The following is a 12500-nucleotide window of genomic DNA, read 5'->3' on the forward strand; positions in this document are numbered from 1 at the left end:
TGCCCCTTACCGGGCTCTCTCTCGCCGTGCCTGGACGGGCTTGCTTTCCATTCTTGGTGGGACCGACGCCGGCACCACGTCTCCCCGGCTTTCTCTGCCCCCGGGCCCCACCGGGCAAACTTCGCTTCGGGGGTTCCACACTTCGGCAGTGGCCGGCGCCAGCCACTCGTCAACTTTTTCTCTTCTCCCCTCTTTCGTTGCCGAGCCCGGGCTGGGCTCCGGCTCACGGACGAGCGAAACCCATCCAACACCGCTGAGGGTGCGCCAGCGGCCGCTCCAAACCGCCGCGCCTTTGCTCGGCCCCGCGGGTCCCCTCTCTGACCCGGGGGAAAGCCACCGAGAAGCCAGACGGACCCCTGCCCAGCCGCCTGGCGGGTGGCTTGGAGCAGCCGCTCGGCAGCGCTGCCCTGGGAGTGCTCGGCGTCACTCGTTCCCTCATATACGGAACTGGAGGGCCGTCAGCTCCGCGAGCGCACAACCAGCCGACCTCCGCCCAGCGGCAGGTCGCAGAAATCACGCCGGCTTGTACGATGACGTAGGCGGAGGCAGAGCGCAACAGCGACCCCTTGGCGACAAGCGCGATCTCCGCGGAGAGCACGTCTACTCGCCGAGGGAGAGCACGTCTACTCGCCGAGGGAGAGCACGTCTACTCGCCGAGGGAGAGCACGTCTACTCGCCGAGGGAGAGCACGTCTACTCGCCGAGGGAGAGCACGTCTACTCGCCGAGGGAGAGCACGTCTACTCGCCGAGGGAGAGCACGTCTACTCGCCGAGGGAGAGCACGTCTACTCGCCCAGGGAGAGCACGTCTACTCGCCCAGGGAGAGCACGTCTACTCGCCCAGGGAGAGCACGTCTACTCGCCCAGGGAGAGCACGTCTACTCGCCCAGGGAGAGCACGTCTACTCGCCCAGGGAGAGCACGTCTACTCGCCCAGGGAGAGCACGTCTACTCGCCCAGGGAGAGCACGTCTACTCGCCCAGGGAGAGCACGTCTACTCGCCCAGGGAGAGCACGTCTACTCGCCGAGGGAGAGCACGTCTACTCGCCGAGGGAGAGCACGTCTACTCGCCGAGGGAGAGCACGTCTACTCGCCGAGGGAGAGCACGTCTACTCGCCGAGGGAGAGCACGTCTACCTCCCGGCTGAGGGAGAGCACGGGGGGGGGGGACAAAGACAGGCGGCAGCAGCTTCGGTGAACGTCACCCGGGAGGCGACCGGGGCTGTCCCGGGGCAGTCCCGGGAAGCCGGCGTCCGGCACAGGGAACCGTCAGCTGCCGGACCGGGGCGAATCCCCGCGGCCACGGCAGGGGTGGGGGCTCGAAGACAGCCGGCAGCCGCTTCGGTGAACGTCACCCGGGAGGAGACTGGGGCCCTCCCGGGACCGTCCCGGGAAGACGACGTTCGGCACGAGATCCCGGCCGCGGCCGGACCGGCTCGAAGCCCCGCGGCCCCGGCACGGGGGAGGCCCAAAGACTGGCGGCAGCCGCTTCGCTGAACGTCACCCGGCCGGCGACCGGGGCCGTCCCGGGGCCGTCCCGGGATGCCGGCTTCCGGCACGGGGTCCCGGCCGCGGCCGGAGCGGCTCGAATCCCCGCGGTCCCGGCAGCAGCCGGAGCCGCTCGCCGTTCGGGCTCCCGGCACCCTACGGATCCGCCGACTCGTTCGCGGGCGGCGGGGGGAGGCAGTGAAGGAGGTGCGGGCAGAAGCGGCAGCGGAGGCGGAGGGGGGGGGGGGGTGCTCGGAGACAGCCGTCAGCCGCTTCGGTGAACGTCACCCGGGAGGCGACCGGGACCGGCCCGGGGCAGTCCCGGGAAGCCGGCGTCCGGCACAGGGAACCGTCAGCTGCCGGACCGGGGCGAATCCCCGCGGCCACGGCAGGGGTGGGGGCTCGAAGACAGCCGGCAGCCGCTTCGGTGAACGTCACCCGGGAGGAGACTGGGGCCCTCCCGGGACCGTCCCGGGAAGACGACGTTCGGCACGAGATCCCGGCCGCGGCCGGACCGGCTCGAAGCCCCGCGGCCCCGGCACGGGGGAGGCCCAAAGACTGGCGGCAGCCGCTTCGCTGAACGTCACCCGGCCGGCGACCGGGGCCGTCCCGGGGCCGTCCCGGGATGCCGGCTTCCGGCACGGGGTCCCGGCCGCGGCCGGAGCGGCTCGAATCCCCGCGGTCCCGGCAGCAGCCGGAGCCGCTCGCCGTTCGGGCTCCCGGCACCCTACGGATCCGGCGACTCGTTCGCGGGCGGCGGGGGGAGGCAGTGAAGGAGGTGCGGGCAGAAGCGGCAGCGGAGGCGGAGGGGGGGGGGGGGTGCTCGGAGACAGCCGTCAGCCGCTTCGGTGAACGTCACCCGGGAGGCGACCGGGACCGGCCCGGGGCAGTCCCGGGAAGCCGGCGTCCGGCACAGGGAACCGTCAGCTGCCGGACCGGGGCGAATCCCCGCGGCCACGGCAGGGGTGGGGGCTCGAAGACAGCCGGCAGCCGCTTCGGTGAACGTCACCCGGGAGGAGACTGGGGCCCTCCCGGGACCGTCCCGGGAAGACGACGTTCGGCACGAGATCCCGGCCGCGGCCGGACCGGCTCGAAGCCCCGCGGCCCCGGCACGGGGGAGGCCCAAAGACTGGCGGCAGCCGCTTCGCTGAACGTCACCCGGCCGGCGACCGGGGCCGTCCCGGGGCCGTCCCGGGATGCCGGCTTCCGGCACGGGGTCCCGGTCGCGGCCGGAGCGGCTCGAATCCCCGCGGTCCCGGCAGCAGCCGGAGCCGCTCGCCGTTCGGGCTCCCGGCACCCTACGGATCCGCCGACTCGTTCGCGGGCGGCGGGGGGAGGCAGTGAAGGAGGTGCGGGCAGAAGCGGCAGCGGAGGCGGAGGGGGGGGGGGGGTGCTCGGAGACAGCCGTCAGCCGCTTCGGTGAACGTCACCCGGGAGGCGACCGGGACCGGCCCGGGGCAGTCCCGGGAAGCCGGCGTCCGGCACAGGGAACCGTCAGCTGCCGGACCGGGGCGAATCCCCGCGGCCACGGCAGGGGTGGGGGCTCGAAGACAGCCGGCAGCCGCTTCGGTGAACGTCACCCGGGAGGAGACTGGGGCCCTCCCGGGACCGTCCCGGGAAGACGACGTTCGGCACGAGATCCCGGCCGCGGCCGGACCGGCTCGAAGCCCCGCGGCCCCGGCACGGGGGAGGCCCAAAGACTGGCGGCAGCCGCTTCGCTGAACGTCACCCGGCCGGCGACCGGGGCCGTCCCGGGGCCGTCCCGGGATGCCGGCTTCCGGCACGGGGTCCCGGCCGCGGCCGGAGCGGCTCGAATCCCCGCGGTCCCGGCAGCAGCCGGAGCCGCTCGCCGTTCGGGCTCCCGGCACCCTACGGATCCGCCGACTCGTTCGCGGGCGGCGGGGGGAGGCAGTGAAGGAGGTGCGGGCAGAAGCGGCAGCGGAGGCGGAGGGGGGGGGGGGGTGCTCGGAGACAGCCGGCAGCCGCTTCGGTGAACGTCACCCGGGAGGCGACCGGGACCGGCCCGGGGCAGTCCCGGGAAGCCGGCGTCCGGCACAGGGAACCGTCAGCTGCCGGACCGGGGCGAATCCCCGCGGCCACGGCAGGGGTGGGGGCTCGAAGACAGCCGGCAGCCGCTTCGGTGAACGTCACCCGGGAGGAGACTGGGGCCCTCCCGGGACCGTCCCGGGAAGACGACGTTCGGCACGAGATCCCGGCCGCGGCCGGACCGGCTCGAAGCCCCGCGGCCCCGGCACGGGGGAGGCCCAAAGACTGGCGGCAGCCGCTTCGCTGAACGTCACCCGGCCGGCGACCGGGGCCGTCCCGGGGCCGTCCCGGGATGCCGGCTTCCGGCACGGGGTCCCGGCCGCGGCCGGAGCGGCTCGAATCCCCGCGGTCCCGGCAGCAGCCGGAGCCGCTCGCCGTTCGGGCTCCCGGCACCCTACGGATCCGGCGACTCGTTCGCGGGCGGCGGGGGGAGGCAGTGAAGGAGGTGCGGGCAGAAGCGGCAGCGGAGGCGGAGGGGGGGGGGGGGTGCTCGGAGACAGCCGTCAGCCGCTTCGGTGAACGTCACCCGGGAGGCGACCGGGACCGGCCCGGGGCAGTCCCGGGAAGCCGGCGTCCGGCACAGGGAACCGTCAGCTGCCGGACCGGGGCGAATCCCCGCGGCCACGGCAGGGGTGGGGGCTCGAAGACAGCCGGCAGCCGCTTCGGTGAACGTCACCCGGGAGGAGACTGGGGCCCTCCCGGGACCGTCCCGGGAAGACGACGTTCGGCACGAGATCCCGGCCGCGGCCGGACCGGCTCGAAGCCCCGCGGCCCCGGCACGGGGGAGGCCCAAAGACTGGCGGCAGCCGCTTCGCTGAACGTCACCCGGCCGGCGACCGGGGCCGTCCCGGGGCCGTCCCGGGATGCCGGCTTCCGGCACGGGGTCCCGGCCGCGGCCGGAGCGGCTCGAATCCCCGCGGTCCCGGCAGCAGCCGGAGCCGCTCGCCGTTCGGGCTCCCGGCACCCTACGGATCCGGCGACTCGTTCGCGGGCGGCGGGGGGAGGCAGTGAAGGAGGTGCGGGCAGAAGCGGCAGCGGAGGCGGAGGGGGGGGGGGGTGCTCGGAGACAGCCGTCAGCCGCTTCGGTGAACGTCACCCGGGAGGCGACCGGGACCGGCCCGGGAAGCCATCGTCCGGCCCCGGATCCCGGCCGCGGCCGGACCGGCTCGAATCCCCGCGGCCCCGGCACGGGGGAGGCCCAAAGACTGGCGGCAGCCGCTTCGCTGAACGTCACCCGGCCGGCGACCGGGGCCGTCCCGGGGCCGTCCCGGGATGCCGGCTTCCGGCACGGGGTCCCGGCCGCGGCCGGAGCGGCTCGAATCCCCGCGGTCCCGGCAGCAGCCGGAGCCGCTCGCCGTTCGGGCTCCCGGCACCCTACGGATCCGGCGACTCGTTCGCGGGCGGCGGGGGGAGGCAGTGAAGGAGGTGCGGGCAGAAGCGGCAGCGGAGGCGGAGGGGGGGGGGGGGTGCTCGGAGACAGCCGTCAGCCGCTTCGGTGAACGTCACCCGGGAGGCGACCGGGACCGGCCCGGGGCAGTCCCGGGAAGCCGGCGTCCGGCACAGGGAACCGTCAGCTGCCGGACCGGGGCGAATCCCCGCGGCCACGGCAGGGGTGGGGGCTCGAAGACAGCCGGCAGCCGCTTCGGTGAACGTCACCCGGGAGGAGACTGGGGCCCTCCCGGGACCGTCCCGGGAAGACGACGTTCGGCACGAGATCCCGGCCGCGGCCGGACCGGCTCGAAGCCCCGCGGCCCCGGCACGGGGGAGGCCCAAAGACTGGCGGCAGCCGCTTCGCTGAACGTCACCCGGCCGGCGACCGGGGCCGTCCCGGGGCCGTCCCGGGATGCCGGCTTCCGGCACGGGGTCCCGGCCGCGGCCGGAGCGGCTCGAATCCCCGCGGTCCCGGCAGCAGCCGGAGCCGCTCGCCGTTCGGGCTCCCGGCACCCTACGGATCCGGCGACTCGTTCGCGGGCGGCGGGGGGAGGCAGTGAAGGAGGTGCGGGCAGAAGCGGCAGCGGAGGCGGAGGGGGGGGGGGGTGCTCGGAGACAGCCGTCAGCCGCTTCGGTGAACGTCACCCGGGAGGCGACCGGGACCGGCCCGGGAAGCCATCGTCCGGCCCCGGATCCCGGCCGCGGCCGGACCGGCTCGAATCCCCGCGGCCCCGGCACGGGGGAGGCCCAAAGACTGGCGGCAGCCGCTTCGCTGAACGTCACCCGGCCGGCGACCGGGGCCGTCCCGGGGCCGTCCCGGGATGCCGGCTTCCGGCACGGGGTCCCGGCCGCGGCCGGACCGGCTCGAAGCCCCGCGGCCCCGGCAGCAGCCGGAGCCGCTCGCCGTTCGGGCTCCCGGCACCCTACGGATCCGGCGACTCGTTCGCCGGCGGCGGGGGGAGGCAGTGGAGGGGGTGCGGGCAGAAGCGGCAGCGGAGGCGGAGGGGGGGGGGCTCGAAGACAGCCGGCAGCCGCTTCGGTGAACGTCACCCGGCCGGCGACCGGGGCCGTCCCGGGGCCGTCCCGGGATGCCGGCTTCCGGCACGGGGTCCCGGCCGCGGCCGGACCGGCTCGAATCCCCGCGGTCCCGGCAGCAGCCGGAGCCGCTCGCCGTTCGGGCTCCCGGCACCCTACGGATCCGCCGACTCGTTCGCGGGCGGCGGGGGGAGGCAGTGAAGGAGGTGCGGGCAGAAGCGGCAGCGGAGGCGGAGGGGGGGGGGGCTCGAAGACAGCCGGCAGCCGCTTCGGTGAACGTCACCCGGCCGGCGACCGCGGCCGTTCCGGGGCCGTCCCGGGAAGCCTGCGACAGGCACGGGGTCCCGGCCGCGGCCGGACCCGCACTGGGTGCCGCCGCCTCGGGCTCTCGGGACGGTATGGATCCGCCGACTCGTTCGCCGGCAGCGGGGGGAGGCAGTGGAGGGGGTGCGGGGAGAAGCGGCAGCGGAGGCGGAGGCGGGGGGGGGCTCGAAGACAGCCGGCAGCCGCTTCGGTGAACGTCACCCGGGAGGCGACCGGGACCGGCCCGGGAAGCCATCGTCCGGCCCGGGATCCCGGCCGCGGCCGGACCGGCTCGAATCCCCGCGGCCCCGGCACGGGGGAGGCCCAAAGACTGGCGGCAGCCGCTTCGCTGAACGTCACCCGGCCGGCGACCGGGGCCGTCCCGGGGCCGTCCCGGGATGCCGGCTTCCGGCACGGGGTCCCGGCCGCGGCCGGACCGGCTCGAAGCCCCGCGGTCCCGGCAGCAGCCGGAGCCGCTCGCCGTTCGGGCTCCCGGCACCCTACGGATCCGGCGACTCGTTCGCCGGCGGCGGGGGGAGGCAGTGGAGGCGGTGCGGGGAGAAGCGGCAGCGGAGGCGGAGGGGGGGCGGGGGGGACGATAGTGGCGGGGGGCGGGGGGTGCTCGAAGGCAGCCGGCAGCCGGTTCGGTGAACATTCGCCGGGGCGGGGGGGGCGACCTGTCCGTGCCCGGGGCAGCCCCGGAAGCCGGCAGCCAGCACGGGGTCCCGGCAGCACCTGTTCCCTGCCCTGGGACTTGCCGTGCCCGGCGGCCGGTTGCCGGGTGGGGGAGCGATGAGAGGCGGGGCGCAGCGGCCGGGGCAGCGCCGGGCGGCAGCGGGGGGCTGGGCGGGTGGGGTAGGCGTCGAGCGGCAAGCCCTCGGCTGCAGCGAATGTTCGGCGGTGCGGGGGGGGGGGGGGACGGGACGACACGTTGGGGGCGCCGAGTCCGAGCCACCCCCGGCCCCAGGGGCGGCCGGAGGGGGAGGCCGGTGCCTGGCCCTGGGAGCTGCTGGGCGCCGGATGGCCGAGGGTGCGTCAGAAGCCGCCCGAGCGGCCGAGCAGGTCCTCCAGAAAGGCCTAGGGTGGCTTCGAGGGCCCCGGGAGCAGTCGAGGGAGGCCTCCAGGCAGGTCTGGAGTGGATGGGAGGCCTTCCAAAGCAGACAAGGGAGGCTGCCAGCAGGGCCTAGGCTGGCACTGCAGCCTGTAAATGGTTGGGGGGGGGGCCTCTGGTGCGGCCTGGAGTCTCTGGGTGGCGTCCAGAGAGGTGCAAAAGATCCTCTGGTGCGGCCTGTGGTGGCTGAGAAGCCTGCAGAGCGTGCGGGGGAGGCTTCTGCTGCGGCCTGGGGTGGGTCGGAAGCCTGCAGAGCGTGCGGGAGAGGCTTCTGGTGCGGCCTGGGGTGGCTGAGAAGCCTGCAGAGCGTGCGGGAGAGGCTTCCGGTGCGGCCTGGGGTGGCTGAGAAGCCTGCAGAGCGTGCGGGGGAGGCTTCTGTTGGGGCCTGGGGTGGCTGAGAAGCCTGCAGAGCGTGCGGGAGAGGCTTCTGGTGCGGCCTGGGGTGGCTGAGAAGCCTGCAGAGCGTGCGGGAGAGGCTTCTGCTGCGGCCTGGGGTGGCTGAGAAGCCTGCAGAGCGTGCGGGAGAGGCTTCTGGTGCGGCCTGGGGTGGCTGAGAAGCCTGCAGAGCGTGCGGGAGAGGCTTCTGCTGCGGCCTGGGGTGGCTGAGAAGCCTGCAGGGCGTGCGGGAGAGGCTTCTGCTGCGGCCTGGGGTGGCTGAGAAGCCTGCAGAGCGTGCGGGGGAGGCTTCTGGTGCGGCCTGGGGTGGCTGAGAAGCCTGCAGAGCGTGCGGGAGAGGCTTCTGTTGGGGCCTGGGGTGGCTGAGAAGCCTGCAGAGCGTGCGGGGGAGGCTTCTGGTGCGGCCTGGGGTGGCTGAGAAGCCTGCAGAGCGTGCGGGGGAGGCTTCTGGTGCGGCCTGGGGTGGCTGAGAAGCCTGCAGAGCGTGCGGGGGAGGCTTCTGCTGCGGCCTGGGGTGGGTCGGAAGCCTGCAGAGCGTGCGGGAGAGGCTTCTGTTGGGGCCTGGGGTGGCTGAGAAGCCTGCAGAGCGTGCGGGGGAGGCTTCTGCTGCGGCCTGGGGTGGCTGAGAAGCCTGCAGAGCGTGCGGGAGAGGCTTCTGCTGCGGCCTGGGGTGGCTGAGAAGCCTGCAGAGCGTGCGGGAGAGGCTTCTGCTGCGGCCTGGGGTGGCTGAGAAGCCTGCAGGGCGTGCGGGAGAGGCTTCTGCTGCGGCCTGGGGTGGCTGAGAAGCCTGCAGAGCGTGCGGGGGAGGCTTCTGGTGCGGCCTGGGGTGGCTGAGAAGCCTGCAGAGCGTGCGGGAGAGGCTTCTGTTGGGGCCTGGGGTGGGTCGGAAGCCTGCAGAGCGTGCGGGAGAGGCTTCTGTTGGGGCCTGGGGTGGCTGAGAAGCCTGCAGAGCGTGCGGGGGAGGCTTCTGGTGCGGCCTGGGGTGGCTGAGAAGCCTGCAGAGCGTGCGGGGGAGGCTTCTGCTGCGGCCTGGGGTGGGTCGGAAGCCTGCAGAGCGTGCGGGAGAGGCTTCTGTTGGGGCCTGGGGTGGCTGAGAAGCCTGCAGAGCGTGCGGGGGAGGCTTCTGCTGCGGCCTGGGGTGGGACGGAAGCCTGCAGAGCGTGCGGGGGAGGCTTCTGCTGCGGCCTGGGGTGGCTGAGAAGCCTGCAGAGCGTGCGGGAGAGGCTTCTGCTGCGGCCTGGGGTGGCTGAGAAGCCTGCAGAGCGTGCGGGAGAGGCTTCTGTTGGGGCCTGGGGTGGCTGAGAAGCCTGCAGAGCGTGCGGGGGAGGCTTCTGCTGCGGCCTGGGGTGGCTGAGAAGCCTGCAGAGCGTGCGGGAGAGGCTTCTGCTGCGGCCTGGGGTGGCTGAGAAGCCTGCAGAGCGTGCGGGAGAGGCTTCTGCTGCGGCCTGGGGTGGCTGAGAAGCCTGCAGAGCGTGCGGGAGAGGCTTCTGCTGCGGCCTGGGGTGGCTGAGAAGCCTGCAGAGCGTGCGGGAGAGGCTTCTGGTGCGGCCTGGGGTGGCTGAGAAGCCTGCAGAGCGTGCGGGGGAGGCTTCTGCTGCGGCCTGGGGTGGCTGAGAAGCCTGCAGGGCGTGCGGGAGAGGCTTCTGCTGCGGCCTGGGGTGGCTGAGAAGCCTGCAGAGCGTGCGGGAGAGGCTTCTGCTGCGGCCTGGGGTGGCTGAGAAGCCTGCAGAGCGTGCGGGAGAGGCTTCTGTTGGGGCCTGGGGTGGCTGAGAAGCCTGCAGAGCGTGCGGGGGAGGCTTCTGCTGCGGCCTGGGGTGGCTGAGAAGCCTGCAGAGCGTGCGGGGGAGGCTTCTGCTGCGGCCTGGGGTCTCTGGGTGGCCTCTAGAGAGGTGCAAAAGACCCTCTGGGTTGGGCTGGGGTGGCTCTTGGACCCCTGCCACACAGTGGAGAGCGGCCTCCGGCCCGCCACCTGTGTCCCTGTGTGCCTGAGTGCCTGTGTCCCTGTGTCCCTGTGTCCCTGAGTGCCTGAGTGCCTGTGTCCCTGTGTCCCTGTGTCCCTGAGTGCCTGAGTGCCTGAGTGCCTGTGTCCCTGTGTCCTTGTGTCCCTGTGTCCCTGTGTCCCTGTGTGCCTGAGTGCCTGTGTCCCTGTGTCCCTGTCTGTGTACCTGTGTGCGAGAGTGTCCGGCACGCCACCCAGCGGCGGCGGGCAAGCAGGTAGGCGGGTGGGCGGGCCGGCGAGGGCCAGTGTGAGTTTGGGGGGTGGGAGGGGAGGCGGCAGCTGGAAGCGTCAGAGGAGGGGGCGTGGCTCCGGCTGGCCCCGGGAGCAGGTTCCCGGGACCGGGACCGGCTGGACCCGGCGGGTGGTTGATCCCGGGGCGGGGGGCAGAGGCGGCGGGAAGCGGCAGCTGCGTGTGCGGCGGGGGGGTGGAGGGCGAACCGCGGCGGGAAGCGGATGCTTCAGAGCAGGTTACGGGGGCGGGGACGGACGACACCACCTGTCCCCGCCCCGGGACGGGCTGGACCCGGCGCCCTGGACCCGGCGCCGTGTACCCGCCGCCGCCCCCGCCGCCGCCCCCCTCCGCCACCCCGGGACCCCGACGTTTTTTGGCGCCCGCGCCTTTTTTTGCTCCCCGCCTGCCCGCGCTGCCCCGGGCCCTCCCCCGGGGCGGGGCGGGAGGGAGGGACGGACGGACGGGTAGCCGGGGATCTCCGAGCGCGCGCCACCAGACCGAGGCGGGTCCCGGCGGCGGCGGCGGCGGCGGCGGCGGCGGCGGCAGCAGCAGCAAGCGACGGCGGGGGGGGCAGGCTAGGGAGAGAGGGGGAGCGGCATGCGGTAGGGCTGGGGGGTTTGTTTCGGGGGGGAGGGGTGGGGGGGGGGTGGCAGCGGTCAGCGAGAGCGGGGAGAGGGGGAGCGGCATGCGGTAGGGCTGGGGTGTTTTTGGGGTGGGGGCGTTGGGGGGATTAGCGGGCGGGCGGGCAGCCCAGCCAAGCGGCAAGCCGGGGGGCGGGCGAGGGCGGCTTTAGGGCCGGAGGAGCGGAGCGCAACCTCCCCCGTGCAGGCTCCAGCGTGGAGAGCAGCAAGTTTTTGGGGACGGGGGACGACGGACGGGAGGGGCAGCGGCGAGAGGCTAGCTGCGGCAAGGGGCACCGGCACGGCCGCCCTAACAGCGCCGCCTCGGTCGCAGGGGTTAGAGAGCAGCCGGGCAGCCCGGGAGGGAAGCGGCAGCCCGCGTCGCGATCCCCCCTCCAGGGGACAATGTGGGAAGGGGAAGCCGCGGCGGCTTTGGCGGGGGGTGCCCAGCTGCTAGCGGCTTCGGGGGGCAGTTAGCGGCGGCGGGGGGGGGGGGAGATGGGTCGCGGCAGCGGCAAGAGATAACGGCGGGCGGGGGGGCTCCGTGCAAAGCGGTAACGGGAGCCGGGGGGTGTGGGGAGCTGGGGGTGGCAGCAGCGGCAAGAGGCAACGTCGGGAGGGGGGGCTCCGCGCAAACCGGTAACGGGGGCCGGGGGGTGTGGGGGGGGCGGTGGTGGCCGCGGCAAGAGGCAACGGCAGGCGGGGGGGCTCCGCGCAAACCGGCAGCGGGGGGGGGGGGCGGGGGTAGCGGCAAGAGGCAACGGCGGGAAGGGGGGGCTCCGCGCAAACCGCTAACGGGAGCCGGGGGGTGTGGGGAGCTGGGGGTGGCAGCAGCGGCAAGAGGCAACGTCGGGAGGGGGGGCTCCGCGCAAACCGGTAACGGGGGCCGGGGGGTGTGGGGGGGGGCGGTGGTGGCCGCGGCAAGAGGCAACGGCAGGCGGGGGGGCTCCGCGCAAACCGGCAGCGGGGGGGGGGCGGGGGTAGCGGCAAGAGGCAACGGCGGGAAGGGGGGGCTCCGCGCAAACCGGCAGCGGGGGGGGGGGCGGGGGTAGCGGCAAGAGGCAACGGCGGGAAGGGGGGGCTCCGCGCAAAGCGGCAGCGGGGGGGGGGCGGGGGTAGCGGCAAGAGGCAACGGCGGGAAGGGGGGGCTCCGCGCAAACCGGCAGCGGGGGCGGGGGGGGAGGCGGTCAGGAGCGGGGGGAGATTTCTAGAGATGCCGGCAGACCTTCTCCCCGGAGAACAGCGCTGTTGAAGAAAAGACTGCTTCAGAACACAACCTTTAATGAAAGACGCTCGATGAAAACAACACTTAATAAAAGAAGGTTTCATGCCGACTGCCTCTCTTCATTTACGCCGCCGCGGGGGGGGGGGGGTTGGGGGGGGGGGGGGGTTGGGGGCCGGGCGGGCGATACCAGGCGGCCCTCGTCCCGGGGACCACGTCTACCCCGCGGTTCCAGCCTCCGCGCGCTAAGTGCCCGCCCGGCCGCGGGGAGCACGTCTACCTCCTGCCGCACGGCTCAGTGCACTAAGTCCCCCCTCGCCATGGAGAGCACGTCTACCTGCCAGCTCAGGGAGAGCACGTCTACTCACCGAGGGAGAGCACGTCTACCTCCTCGGGAAGGAGAGCACGTCTACCTCCTGGGAAGGAGAGCACGTCTACCTCCTCGGGAAGGAGAGCACGTCTACCTCCTGGGAAGGAGAGCACGTCTACCTCCTCGGGAAGGAGAGCACGTCTACCTGCCGCCGCACGGCTCAGTGCACTAAGTCCCCCCCTCGCCAGGGAGAGCACGTCTACCTCCTCGGGAAGGAGAGCACGTCTACCTGCCGCCGCACGGCTCAGTGC

This window comes from Melanerpes formicivorus, unplaced genomic scaffold (genome assembly GCF_026170545.1).
Source record: "Melanerpes formicivorus ecotype bairdi unplaced genomic scaffold, bMelFor1.0.p_v2 SCAF_233, whole genome shotgun sequence".
NCBI lineage: Eukaryota > Metazoa > Chordata > Aves > Piciformes > Picidae > Melanerpes > Melanerpes formicivorus.